The sequence below is a fragment of the Halichoerus grypus genome, chromosome 10, assembly GCF_964656455.1.
Source record: "Halichoerus grypus chromosome 10, mHalGry1.hap1.1, whole genome shotgun sequence".
NCBI classification, from domain to species: domain Eukaryota; kingdom Metazoa; phylum Chordata; class Mammalia; order Carnivora; family Phocidae; genus Halichoerus; species Halichoerus grypus.
In genome coordinates this window covers 81,400,165-81,415,623 of record NC_135721.1, presented here as the reverse complement: position 1 = coordinate 81,415,623, position 15,459 = coordinate 81,400,165, and the positions used below count along the sequence as shown (strand labels likewise).

General features: G+C 36.9%; 1 long non-coding RNA gene across 1 annotated transcript in view; it reads right to left on the bottom strand.

The window, feature by feature from the left end:
• Positions 1-838: 838 nt before the first annotated feature.
• The window catches only part of LOC144379367 (uncharacterized), a 35,651-nt gene continuing 21,030 nt past the window's right edge, over positions 839-15,459 (bottom strand). The window contains exons 2-4 of the long non-coding RNA XR_013442201.1: positions 3,270-3,395; positions 2,448-2,521; positions 839-1,800 (exon numbers count right to left, since the gene is read on the bottom strand). This is a non-coding gene — a long non-coding RNA (uncharacterized LOC144379367). The remainder of the gene's footprint in view (positions 1,801-2,447; positions 2,522-3,269; positions 3,396-15,459) is intronic.

Genomic DNA, 15,459 nt, shown 5'->3' with positions numbered 1-15,459 from the left:
TAAAAAAAAAAAAAGAAAGACATCAGTGTTGATACTTTAAAGTTTTCATTACTGCATTTGAAGAAATAATGAATGGTGGTGTTTTGGAAAGACTCAAAGTTAGAAACATAAGGGAAATAAGATTTGCTTCAGTATGAAAATGTCTATGGATCTAGAGAATCACATTCTCAAATACAGTAACACTCATATAGCCCAGGAATGAGACTCAGAGGGTCCACCAAGCAGGAGTCCCACCACATAGCAGCTTTCCCAAAAGCAGAAATTTCATTGAAAAAAATTTTGTTATAAGAGTTTAGCAAAGGTGGGGAAAGGATAGAATAAAGGTTTATACAGCCATCACTGTCAGACTGTTCCTGTGAATGGCTAAGGCTATTTCCAGTCAAATGAAGACCTCTCTGAATGAGACATGTCAGTACTGGGTGTGGTCAAGGTGTCCAGAGACAGATCATAGACCATCTAAGTAACAGGAGCCCTGATACAGTATTATACTCATTATTTCCTTTTTTTAACCATCCATCTTACCATGTCCTTGTCAGGCTATGATTGGGGCAATTGCCCATTCATGGTTTTCACTGTAAATACAAGCACCAAGAAGCGCTCCAGTGAATCATCTATGTTTCTTCACATTCCTGCCCACCCACATTAAGTAGCAGCAACCTCCTGCTCATGATTATAAAGGTTCATTACCCCTGCCAGTATAACTTCTTTCATTGCCTACTGGTATAAGAAATGCAAAATGACCAGCCACAATTTTAGGTTTAGTGTAATCTCTATGTATTTTTTGGTTAGAAAACACCTCCCACTCAAACCAGAAACAAAGGTCTCTAATTCAATAGATCAAAGCTACAGGAACAGAAAGCACAATTTTGAGATAAGATGGTAAGAACTGATTCCATTCCGTGGGTCCTGAATCCAGGTACTCTACCTATCAGGGACAAAATACTGTATAAAAGTTATTGGTTCAAAGGAGAGACTATGTATAAAGAACAGAATCCAAATCCTCATAGTATCATCTCTGAAGTGACACCGTAGCTGTACCTTAAGGAGGCAATTCCAATGCTCTATCAGGCCAGCAGCTTCTGGATAATATAGTAAATGGTACAAACAATGAATCCTGTAATCATGTATGCTTGGCTAGGTTTACTGCTCCAGCTCCTGTTCATTGGAAGAATGTACCCTATCCAGGGTCTTTCAGAGCTATGCCAATAGGGGTATAATGCGGCAGCAATCCATTTTCTGCTCACATCAATATATCAAACTGATTTATTCATGAACTAAGCATGAAATTGTTAATCCTTTATCAGCTGGTTATAGGGATCTTCCATGAACCACAGCTGTTAGCTGAAGAAGTGTTTATTACCAGACAAGGGTCCTGCCTGATGCATAGTAAACCAAACACCAACAGTGCTCTTGTGGCAGAGGAAAAGGGTTTTATTGCAGGGCACCAAGCAAGGAGCAGGGAGGAAATTTCTAAAATCTGCCTTCCCCAGGATAAGGGGAGCTGAGCATTTATGGAATTTTATGATGGGGTGGGGATCTGGAAGGTGGATGGAGGTGACTGGACATTGGGAAATGTGAGGCAAGGGGAAAGACCTCACTGCTTCTGTACAGGAACCACCCAGTGACATCCCGGCACTTACATCACATGTAGAAAAGATGGCACAAGCATGACCAGCATGGGGAGATCTCGCATGTATCCTCACAGCAGTTATTTTTATTCATTCTTGGTCCCTTCTGCACAGCTTCAAGACTTCTTCCCAGTTTTTTCTAGTCTTACTTGATCTTGTGGTGGTTGGTCAACTTTCTGCAAAGCAGGCTCATAAGTCAATTAGGTTGAACAGAATGTTCTTGGGGTAGAATGGTCATGCATGTGTTATCTCAAGGAGTTAGTTTCATGTTAGTAGAATAGAAGCAGTGACAAAGAGATCTGAGCTCCTATCACATGAACTACTTGTGCCCCTGGCCCTGCCTAGACATGCTCCATAATATACCATTTCCAGTATATAATAGACTGCTGCTGGGCTCACCCAACCTTATGACCTGGTGAAGAGCAGCACCCAGTGCATGATGGTACAGTTGCAGTGACCTAGTCACTTAAAGGCCAGTGTCAGGTATTTAGTCTCTACTGAGTTCTGTTGCATTCCAGGGACTACTTTTCAAACAGAATATGAGCAGGGGACTGGAAGAGATAGCTAAAGTGACGTTGTCCACACAGAGAGAGTCCACAGACAACACTGTGTCCATTGAAGACTTAAATGCCCATCATTTCAGCTTCTTCATGGGTGTCCTTCCTTCAGGGTCCTTCCTCTACATTTCCTGGGAGGACAAGCAGCCTCAAATATGTAGTCGCTTCCCCTAACACTAACAGAAAATAAAACCCCACAGTCAAGAAAAAAAAAAAAAAAAAAAAGCAGTAGGGAAAAGAGCTGTTTGTTAAATCACCAAACTTGCCATTTCTGTGCCTTTTTCTGAATTGAAACAGTAATTAAAGTTGTCCAGATGCTGTCGTTTCAGGGGAACACTAAAGTAGAAAACACAAAATTGCTTTAATTGCCTTGAGGTGATTAAATTTGGAAGTAATGGGCTCTCCATCAATCTAGCCTCCTTTTTTTAGAAGAGAAAACACTAACCAGGTTGTGTTTTCAAGAATATCGATCTGTAAGAGCTGTGTGTGTATTTTTAAATAACTGTAGGCAGGTTATAAATCTAATGTACTTTCAGATCCTTAGTAAAGTGCCTGGGGCTTTCCTATTCATTCCACAACAACATGTCAATTTCCCTAGTTCTGTCTCAGTACCTTAGAAACTTCTCACCTGGGTGCACGCACAATAGCAAAACTATAAAGATGAACTCTCTGAAGCAGAAATTCTTATGGCATCTCTAATATGGAAACAGACTAGATTGATGAGGTCAGCATTAAAGTGGTTGTCTCTAATGAGTTGAAGACTCCCATTTGTGCTATATCCTGATGTAGAGGAAGCCAGGGAGAACAGAATCAATAAGATGTGATGACCTCTTCATCAACATTAAAGTAACAGTAGGGAAAACAGAGGGTGGGCTGGAGGGTGGGAGAGCCCTAAGGCATTGAGCTTTAGCCTAATGACTGAAGACAAACAAAATAAGTGCTAAGGTCAAATAATGAGTCATAAATTTAGCTTTAAGAAGTGAATTCCTTTGAATCTATAAACATTAATAGAGAAATTCTGGTTTCCTAAAGGAAGGTATAGATCAGTTGGCAAGCTAAAATTTCCTTGGAAAGTAGGACACACCATGTATTCCTCCCCATGTAAGTGGCACAGCCCTGGCCGATCCATCACTGTTCTCCAAATGCTTGAAGATTTGGCTTCTGATTCTACACTGTGGTGTAGGTGTGTTGTCTCTTCATAACTGCAAGGCTAAAATGAATCCAAGAAAAAATTGGAGTTAGATTAAAAGTGCAATAGAAAGTTAATAATCATAGTGAAATGTTTATGTTTTCAGGGAAATTATATTTATAAAACCTATGCTGGAGCAATAGTCATACACCTGTGAAATGTTACCGGTTGAAAGCTTCAGGCAAAAAATGTTGCACTTACCACTGACTTTAATAATTTGAGGCAAGTATCTCACTTTGTTGGCTAATATTCAGAATTCATTTGTTCCATTCCAATACGCAGAACTGAAAATTGATTCTCAGAGCTGGGAAGAAATGGCATCCCTGAATTTTCTGCATTTTTTTCCTTTTGAAGTTCAACTAGACTAGTCTAACTTCACTCTGCAATCCCATCTAATGAAACATGCCAGTGAACATTAACACCTACGGCAAATTGATGAAGCTTTTCAAAGTGGAGTGCCCTGGACAATAGTTAATTCAAAGTAAATGTTAATTGTCAAGGCAGACACAAAATATTCCTTTGTGAATCTGCCTCCAGATCTGCCAGCATCAGTAGCAATTTTTTTGAGATAGAATAAATGCATAGACCAGTAGGAGAAAGGAGAAGAATAATAATTTAACAAGAATTCCATACTTGTGGGATGCATCATGCTTACAGAGAAAAGGACACACTCTTCACTCCACTCTGAGAGTAATGATATTTAAATTCAATATTAAGTTTCATGATCAAAATATTTTTCTGTTCATCACAATTAAACATATACAGCTTTTATAATTGAAAGTGAAGTGAACTTTTATAATTGAACTACAAACATATTAATGTTTACGTCAATAAATAGGAAATCACAAACTAGTGAAATATTTTTTGGGCATATGTTTTTCAATTATATGATATGGCCTCCATTCCTAGCTAATTTTTGACCAGATGCTACCCTCCATTCCTCGAGACATGAACTCCAATATGGCAGCTTGCTTCATCAAAGCGTGCAAGCCAAGAAGGCAATAGAGAGAGTCAACTAGCAAAATGGAAATCACAATCCTATGTAATTTAATCACAAAGTGACATCCCATTACTTTGACATATTCTGTTGGTTAGAAGCAAGTCAAACCCAAGGGACAGGATTTCACAAGGGTAAATGCCTTTGTAATCATTTGGGACCATCTTAGAGTTTCCCTCTCACAAATGGTTTCCTCTCTCATGGGATTACTGTGAATATTAAGTCATATTTCTCATAATAAGCATTTGGTTAATATTAATTCCTGCTCATTGTATACTTTCTTTTCCTTGTCATTTTACCCATCACTTTTGTTGGGGTTCTGTACCCACATCGTCTCAACCTTATGGGTTTCCACGAATTATGTTTCAGAGATTGTTTCAGTCAATTGTTGAGACTCTTTTCCTAGAGATAACATTTGCCCTGATGCTTCCCCTAGATTGGAAAGGGAGTTCCTTAATGGAATAGAGAAGAGACAGTGGACAGGTCACGAACAGAGACAGAAAGAACAAAGAGCTTATAATATCTGGAGGAACAGTAGTCATGCACTGGAGGAGAATATTCTTGGAAGGCAGAGTTTGTAAGTAAGGAAGAATACAAATGAAAGAAGAAAGAAGAAGAAGAAGAAGAAGGAGGAGGAGGAGGAGGAGGAGGAGGGAGAGGAGGAGGAGGGGAAGAAGAAAAGAAATGAAAAGGAAATAAATAAAAGAATAAATTTTAAAACCATATCTGGATTTGTATGTAAATCTGCCACTTAATAATTGCATTCTTAGGCAAATTTTTATTTAATTTATGTGAACTTGTTTCTTCATCTGTAAAAAAGGTATAATAGAACTTCCCTCATTTCTAGGCACGCTGTGGAGCTCAAATGAGATCATCTTTGTAAAGAGCTTTAGTAGTGCTTGAACATGGAAAACACTCAATAAATTTTATTATCATCATCATTGTCATCATTATTAGTAGTATAAAAAGACAACTTGGGATTAGATTATAGGGAACCTAAAATGCTGGTCCAAGGAAAAATTTGTATTATTATTCAGAATATGAAAACTCTTAAATTTTCCCAGGTGTTAGTGTGCCTCAAAAAATTTGTTAGTGTGCCTCAAAAAATCATGATCTAAGAGGAAGTGCAACAATGTTTTTAAATACAAATAGCAAAAACTCAATTCAAGGGAGAACCATCATTTTTATTAAAAGGCAGAGACTGGAGTGGCACTGGGGAGAACCCAGTTACAATATTTGAATTAGTAAATAATTGTCCACTGGCATGGTTTATGTCTTCTTCTTGTCTTGCATGTATATCCTTGTGAAAAGTGAAGGAAGACCTAGAAAATGCGATGAAGTGAATCAAATGGTCAATTTGGTCATGCAGAAAAACAAATAAGTAAACAGAGTCAAACTCTATTTATTCTGAGTCTAAAGAGAATATTTGTTCAAAAACAAAAACAAAATAAAACACTGTGCTGAGGTGTCTCCAGGTTTGTGAATGGTGGCAGAGGCAGAGAGAATGGAAACCAGAAGAAAGTGACAACCTTGAGCAATTTGTCTTAGACAGCTGCTCCAGAAAATAACTACTACCCAAGCAGATAGGGATGCTCAGAGGTTGCTTACCTTCTCTCAAGTACTCTGTCACTGTGTTTCTCTTTTTTGTCTTGTAAAAATGTGTCAGAAAATATTAAGAAAACAGTGTACTCATGCACACAAATGAAGGCTGATTCTATTCCTTTTAGCTTTAAATCCACATGGTCTAGGCTAGTGAGATCACAAAGGCTGTCTTTCCTCTGCTATGAGGGAGAATGGAGCTGAGAAACACTTACAGGTATAGGGCACTTCTAGAGAAGTAACTTCAGAGTACTTAGATTCAGTAAGGTCTTTTGAGAGATCTTGAGCTGAGATTCTACCATTTGCCTGAAATCCCTTTGCAAAAATCACCAAGTGGAAAGCTCATTTCTACTTAAACATATAATGTTAAGAAATTTGCTTCCGAAACAACCAACTCCATTTTCAGGCAGTTAGGCTGTTAAGCAGACCTGCCAGTACTGAGTTGATATCAGCTCACCTACAACTTCCACTTCCGTGTCCCTAGTTATATACTTCAGAATCGAACAGTTCTATGTTATTCTTTGTCACAGTGCAGTGTCTGTGTTCACTTTTCACTGACATCTTTTCTAGAATATCATTTATATTTCTTTTATTTACACTTCCATATTCCTTTCATATCACACATACAAGACGTTCACCTCTGAGAACAAGAAAGTAGAAAACCTGCCCTGGAAGTTGGCAACTAGGAGGTAGGCTGTCGTCTTCCATAATAAAGGTAAACAATCACAACAATAAACAGACGGGGTCACTCTGTGACCATGATGAAACAAGCCAAAAACAAGACCACTTCATATTTGTGTCTGAACATAAAAGACAGGGCTTCTACAACACCACAAAGTAACTAAAATCTCCTCTCCCCCTGCAAACATAAGTGATTATTGTTGTTTTTTTTAATAAAAGACAACTCTAGCCCCACATTATTCATTCTGGCTCCTAAATAAAAATTAAGGTCCCTCAATGTTTATAACAGCATCATCCATGTTTATTAAAGGACAAATGAATAAACAAAATGTGGTTTATCCTCACAATGCAATAGCATTCAGCCATGAAAGAAATGAAATACTGATACATGTTACAATATGGATGAACCTTGAAAAGATTCTAAGTGAAATAAACCAGACACAAAAGACTCGTGCGTGTGTGTGTGTGTGCGTGCGTGTGTGTGTGTCTATAATTCTATTCATGTAGAAATACAGAATAGGGAAATCTAATGATACAGAAAGTATATTAGTGGTTGCTTAGGACCTGGGGAAAGATCAAGGTATGGAGGTGATAACTAAGAGTACAGGGTTTTTTGGGGGAGGGGGAGTAATGAAAATGTCCTAAAATTGATTGTGATGATGGATATAAAAATCTCTTGTGAAAGTAAATGAAGACTAACTAGATTAAAATGGACAAAGCCTATTTATTCAGAGCTTAATAGAGCAAAGGAATCAGCCATTATCACCAGTGCTTGGTAGAGACTCAAAAGTAGTCAGAGAAATGGGAAAGATTTATCATGAAAAAGAAAAGATGGTGTGCCCTGATTGGAGGCTGTTGGCATGGGACAGTTATAGGTAGGCTAACTAGAAGTGGGGCATACTATGTGAGTGGTTAGGGGTGAATGTTTGGCTTTGTCTCGCTGGTCCTGAGTTGGAAACAGGGACAAAAATTAGAGAAGTTGTCAGTTACTAATTCAGTCTTGGCCATTTGGGGTTGATTTTTAAATGTGGCTTTCTGCATTGTCTGTTAGAGATAGTCATTTGATTTCCTACAAATCTGATAGAGAGAGTAGGCTGGTTTTCTGGGCTAGTTACTAGAGATAATGGGTTGCCTTCCTGGACTGGTTGTTGAAGACTGTGGGTCAAAATTTTATTTTTATATATGGTCTGACTATGGTCCACTTGTATGTTTAGTCTCTCTGTGAATATACTATAAGCCATTGAATTGTATATTTCCATGGGTGAATTGTATATTATGTGAATTATATCTCAATAAAACTTTTAAAAAAAAATTCAAAAGATATTTGATCATCAAATTGCATCTGCTTCCTGAAACACCCAATCTAGAATGAACCCTTGTTTCCCCAAAATCGCCCAGCATGCACCTAATCCCTTCAATATACCCACCCTTCCTTCCTCTTGCTGAGATGCCCATGGTTTGTGTGCTATCTTGCCATAACAAATTAATAAACTGAACTTTTTACTACAGGCGTGTGTATTCTTGAGACTCTTGGCATTGGGCTTACCCCTACTCAGTTTCTCTCCTCTAATATCTAGGTTTGTCCACACCCTTCTTGCATCATGTTACCAAGAAATCCTTATGTGTGGTCAGGTCGGCACAAAAGCAAGCAACATCCTCATCTTGCCCATTCTTGTCACTGAATTGCCATTATAAGAATGTAGTGTGATTATTTTTCTCACTCAAAAAATGGAGAAGCCTCTATCCTCATAGGTAAACAAGCATCTCAAGGCAGGGAGAGGCAGATTATTGTTCAATAATCAGACCCTTCTTTGATAAATTGTTAGAAGAACATATCACACACACAAACACACACATTTTTAGCACACATTTGCATACATATATATGTTTTTGATATGCATATATAACATGTACATACATATGTGTGTATATAAAGCTATACCCCAGAATTGTCTATGAGCCCATATTAACTCTCTTGAAACAGGCATTTATATGGAAATAGCCAAACATAAGGAAATTCAGGATCAATACTGAATAATCTTAGTCAGTCATTAACTTTATTACATTACCAGTAGCACATTTATTTCAATTATTGATCTAGCCTATATAATTAGAGTGGGCAAAGCTTCTTGTATTGGCAACAAACCAAATGGGAGAAGAGGAAAGGCAAAGAAAGGAAGATATGCTTTACATTAGCATGGCCCCTTCAGGCTTTGGACTTGAGAATTTCAGTTTTTGGAACCATCAAGAGCTCCACAAGTTTTTCACATTCAAGTTATCAGCAGTGTACACCCATGAAGAGAGGAGCCCTTTGTCACTGTGCTTCCTATATTTGGAGTGTCCATAAACAAGACATTATGATATCCAGGCTATAAATGTTGATATCAACTAAATAAAGGGCATTTTATAGGAAAACAGGGGATAAGACTCTGAAAGTGTGAACCTGCTCACATGCCACCTATTCCCCTGCCCCTTTGTACTCCAGACCAAGCTGCAGTCCTCACAGGAGATCTTCTGCAAATCCACATTGCCTCAAGTTCTAGCCCCTGTCCCATGCCTTGGACTTCAGCAGAGCTGCTGGGCCAAAGGGGCATCTGAGTTCTAGAAGTAGGAAAAAGACAACAGAACACAAGTGTGTGCACACATGCATTTACATTCATTTACAATGAAACCTAACAAATTCTTAGACATGAACAAAATTAAGTTTCCAATGAAAGGGAGCTCCTAAGTCTGTGTATAAGCTCAGACTAAGTCTCTAGCTGACCCTTGAGCCACAGATGAGTGTGATAAACTGAAAGCAACTTGCAACTAAGACTTAAAGAGTTCATCTAAGACCTGAAATTCCCACTTCTTTCCAATCCCTGCAGGCATTACATGTTCAGTATGAGTCTAACCAAGTCAATTGCCTGCTTAAAACAATTATTAGTCTTTGAAAGATTATAACAGAATCCAGAATTATATTACATGACATTCACAAAGTCAGGAATTCAATCCAAAATTTCTTAAACAGGATGATCAAGGAATATGTGACCCATTCCAAAAGAAAAGACAATCAAAATAGTGAAGCCTGAGATGACTCTGATGTTGGAATTATTAAACAAGAAATTATAAGAGCTATTATAACTACACGAATGAAGTAAGAAAAAATATGTTCCAAATAAATGAAAAAAAATAGAAAATTTCAAAAGAGGATTAGAAAATATGAAAAGAATAAAACAGAAATTATATCATTAAAAATTACAAGATCTGATTTTTTTAAAACTCTCAGGTGTGTTTAATAATGAAATGGATATGACTGAGAAGAGACTCGGTGAAGAATAAGACAGATAGAAACCATCCATTCTTAAGAGAGAGGAAAAAAAATTTTCTTTTTTTGACAGAGAGACACACAGCAAGAGAGGGAACACAAGCAGGGGGAGTGGGAGAGGAGGGAGAAGCAGGCTTCCCACCGAGCAGGGAGCCTGATGTGGGGCTCGATCCCAGGACCCTGGGATCATGACCTGAGCCAAAGGCAGATGCTTAATGACTGAGCCACCCAGGTGCCCCGAGAGGAAAAAATTTTTTAATTAGCAAAATCTCAAATATTAGTGGGATCTTCAAAGACCTAACATAGTCAATTGGAATTCCAAAAGAGAGGATAAAGATAATGAGACAGAAGTAAAAAATGATTGTAAGAAACAATGGTCATAACTTCCCAAATTTTGTGATCAATATAACTTTACAAATTTAAGAATCTCAACAAAACATAATCAGGATAAATTTGAAAAAAATAAACAATGCCTAGGCAGATTATAATCAACTGCTAACAAAAACAAAATAAAGAAAAAAATATTAAAGTGAAGAATATTACAAACAAGGAAATAATGATTCAAAAGTCCACTTACTATTCATCAGAAACTATGGAAGTCAAAACACAAAGAAAAATATCATTAAAGTTCTTTTTAAAAAAGTTAACCCAAAAATCTATAAGTAGTAAAAACATTCTTCAAGAATAAAGGAAAAAGGAACACTTCTAGAATAAATAAATTAAGGACCTCCAAATATCTGCCTCTTCATAAAAAAGAAACCACTGGAAAAGATAATTAAAATCAACTTTTACATAACTCTGTAAATTAACCCAAGGTTTGCAACAATCTGAAGAGTTTTTATTTTAAAAAATGGCAGCTAAATCTCAACAAGAGTCGTGAGCTTTCTGGCATTCTAACTTACCCTGTTCTTATCCTCTTCTCTCCAACTAGCCTTGAAAACTGACAGCCTGGCAACTATAAGAACTTGAAACTACTAGGAAATCCAGTAGCTCAGCAAGCATTGGAGGGTGCATAAGACATTCAAAACTCACCAGAAAGCCCCACCCCAGAGAATTCTACTTGAATAGTCTGGCAGCCCCTGAAAACTTCATTCTCAAAGCCTGTGTTTATCTCTACCTGACTTAGATCTCAGTAAATGTGATGAGCTCTACTTCCAGAGCATCTATCAAAAAGGACCAGAGGCAATTATTTAGCATTGCAGCTACCCAAAATGGGTGTTACCATTTTAGACTAATAAGAGGCTGAGAAAAATTAATAAAAGTAAAAACTGGGGAATGAAATGTCCATGGGGTAAATCCCTCTGACATGGGATCTAGAAAGCCACATTCATGTGCCGAGCCATCCACATGCCAAAAAATACCAAGATGCCCCAAATCTCTCACCTCAGGCTGAGCTTGAGGCTCTGCACAAACAGGAAGTGAAGGCTAAGGCAGAGTTGTAAACTACCTGACTGGAGTACTGAAAGAATACCCACAGCAAACATACAAGTCCCTTGGCAAAGGGAGACCTATTCATTCACAGCATTAAAGGAACTCTCCATCAAACCCTTGGCTGACCACTAAACTGAGCAGAGAATTCAGCGGCTGTAAACATCAAAGAATACATATGTTACAAAATTAGTTGAGGAAAGTCACTAAACAAATATCATCAAGAACAAAAACAAGACCAAACAACTACAACAAAAACCCTGGGGGACAGGGGCATCTCTCCCCCAGAGATGCCATATTATATTATCTTCAATGTCCAGGCATCAATGACAGCAATTAAAAAAATAAGAAATGCAAAGAAGAAAGAAGTGTGGTCCCATGGGAGGAAAAAACAGGCAGAAAACTATCCAAGAGGAAGCCCAGACAGTGCACTTATTAGAAAAATATTTTAAATCAATTCTTGTAAATATAGTCAAAGAACTAAAGAAAATGATGTCTAAAGAACTAAAGTGTAAAAATGATATCTCATGAATTAAAGAATATCAATAAAAAGACAAAAATTATTTAAAAAATAAATAGAAATTCTTAGCTTGAAAACTGTAATTACTAAAATAAAAAATTTACTTGTGGACTCAACAGCAGATTTGGAGGGGGAGAAGGAAGAATCAAGAAACTTGAAAATAGGGCGCCTGGGTGGCTCAGTTGGTTAAGCGACTGCCTTCGGCTCAGGTCATGATCCTGGAGTCCCTGGATCGAGTCCCGCATCGGGCTCCCTGCTCGGCAGGGAGTCTGCTTCTCCCTCTGACCCTCCCCCCTCTCATGTGCTCTCTCTCATATAAATAAATAAAATCTTTAAAAAGAAAAAAAGAAAAAAAAAGAAACTTGAAAATAAATCAATGGAGATTACCCAATTTGAAGAGAAGAAAAAAAGAATGAAGAAAAATGAATGGAGCCTCAGAGAACTGTGGAACATCTTCAAATGAACTAGCATATGATAATGGGAATCCTAAGAAAAAGGGGGAGAATGGGATAGAAGGAATGCTGGAAGAAATAATGGCTCCAAATTTCCCCCAAATTGATTAAAACACTGCTCTACCTATCCATGAAGCCACAACATCTCCAAATAGGATAACCTCAAAGAAATCTACACCTAGACACACCACAGTCAAACTATTGAAAGCCAAAAACAGAGGATCTGGAAAGCAGCTAGAGAAAAACAACTCATCACGTAAAAGAAATCCTTAATAAGATAAACAGTTTTGACTCTTCATCAGAAGCCATGGGACCCCTAAAGCAGTGGGAAGACATATTCACATTGATGAAAGGAAAAAAAAATGATATTAATCAAGAATTCCATAACCAACAAAACTACCAGAAATAAAAAGAAATTATGTCCATATAAACAAAAATTGAGATAATTCATTGCTAGCATACCTACCCTACAAAAAAATAATAGTTTGTTCCGACTAAAAGCACCCACATCCAGGTACCAAAGCATGTATTATTCTGTTTTTGTTGCAACAAATTAGCACAAATTTTGTGACTTGAAACAACATGAATTTACAATCACACAGTTCTGGAGGTCAGAAGTCTAAAATCAGTTTCACTGGGCTAAAGTCAAGGCTGGTTCCTCTTGGAGCTTCTGGGGGTATATTTTCTTGCCTTTTTCAGGTTCCAGTGGCCACCTATATTCCTTGGCTCATGGCCTTTTCCTCAGTCTTCAAGTATGTCTTTCCAATCTCTGTTTCCATCATCATATTGCCTTCACCTCTAATCTGATTCCTTTTGTGCCTTCTTATAAGGGTCATTGTGACCACATAGAGCCCACACAGATAATCTAGGATGAACTCAAGATTCTTAACATAATCACATCATCAATGTTCCTTTTTCCACTTTAGGTAATATTCAAAATCTATGGAAATTAAGACCCAGATATATTTAATAACAATTATTCAGCTTCTCACACAATATATCACAATTTTGGGGATGCAGCTGAAGCAGTACTTAAAGAAAACTTTGCAGTTCTAAATACTTACATTAGAAAAGAATATCCAAATATAATTTTCTAAATCTTGAATAAGTTATAAAAAGAGAAGCAAAGTAAATCCAAAATAACAGAAAAAAATGAAAGTGAAGATATCAGAAATTGATGAAATTGAAAATAGGCAATTAATAGAACAAAAATTATAATGCAAGAGCAGGTTAGTTGAAACCATTCACAAAACTGATAAACTCCTGGCTATACTGATCAAACAAAGAAAATAAACAGAGACGAAATGCAAATTACCACTATCAAGAATGAAACAAGAGTTACAGCTATAGGTAAGGATATTAAGAGAACATTATCAACAAATTTATGCTAATAAACTTGAAAACCTAGACAAAATGGATGAATTTTTGAAAGGCACAAATTACCAAGCATTACAAAAATTAAATAGCTTTATATCTATTAAAGAAGTCAACTTTAAAACTTCCTATAATAAAACTGCAGGCTTAAATGGCTTCACTAGTGAATTCTAACAAAAGTTTAAGTAAGAAATAATGTCAATTCTGCTGAACCTCTTTCAGAAAATAGGAAAGTATAGAACACTTCCCAATTGGTTTTCTGAAGCCAACATTACCTAGATACCATCACCAAAGATATTACAAGAAAACTACAAATAAATATCCCTAAAAATCATAGATACAAAATTTCTAAGCCAAATATATTTGACTAGATAATTATAGTACAATGTTTAATAGCATCTCTGGTCTCCACCCTACATGCCACTAGTACTCCTCTAAGTTGTGAAAACCAAAAAATAAGACATTGCCAAGTGTCCCGTAGGGGACAAAATCAACCCCCTTTGTTAACCAATGCAATAATATAAGAAACTAAACTGCATTACAATCTGAAGATGAAAAGTAAAACTGTCTCCATTTGCAGATGTTTATTTACTTTACGAATCCACAGGCATATGTGCAAAAATTACCAGTGAATTTAGCAAGGCCACTGAAAACAAGGTTAATATAGAAAACTATTGCATTTATATATGAGAAGCAAACAATTAAACACTGAAATTAGAAGATCAATTTATAGTAGTGGCAAAAAAAAACTTAAGAATAAATCTAATAAGAGATATGGAAGTCCTGTACATTGAGAACTACAGAACATTGCAGAGAGATATTGAAGATCTAAATAAGTGAAACAATACAGCATGTTCATTGATTGGAACAGAGCAAGCTGGTCACTCCTTCAATGTGGTCAAGTTGTGTTCATATAGGAATTAAACCTACCTGAAGGTTTACCACGTGGTTTGATGATAAAATGCAAGTAAAGTGCTTAGCATAGTATCTGGTACATTGTAGGCACATAGTAGGCATGCAAGAAATCTTATCTATTATTATTTATTTACAGCATTCTCCATTGCTGTTCTTCTTTATCCTTCCATTTCTTCCGGTGTCAACTTTCTTTTACCAAACTGATAGAAACTTGTACATCACTACAGTAGTTGAAGCTCTTCTGGAGTGTGAACAGATAGACTCTTCTCACGTTTTTATGTACCAAGTTGGAGCATAGACCTCTAGAGCTGGCCATATAAGGCAGAATGATTAATTACTATGGCTAAGTAAACAGGTTGCCTTGACTTTCTTTGTAGGTAGAAATGAATGTCATAACAAAATCAACAGTCATTCTCCTTATCACACTTCTTGCCTACCACCACCTTCAGAGAAAAACAAAATGAACTCAAAGGGTGGCTCTCATAAACCAGAAGGACCATAAAAGATTAAGAAACAAAAAATTTGAAACCACTCTTGTATTACAGTAATACAAATACAACCCAAAAATATTGTTACATACATAAGTAGATTTAAATAATATACACAAATGTACATAAACAAAATATCCACAAAGCTTTCTCTGAAGAGAGACTCAGGGTAGACAAGACCTTCCCCCACCTCTTTATAGAGCATGCACTTTGTGGACTCTGGGCTTATAATACCTAATTTCACTTCCAAAGGATTTTCTACATGTGCTTCTGAAATAACATTATGAACCAAGGTTTAATTTAGAAAAGTAAAGAGAAAGGAGC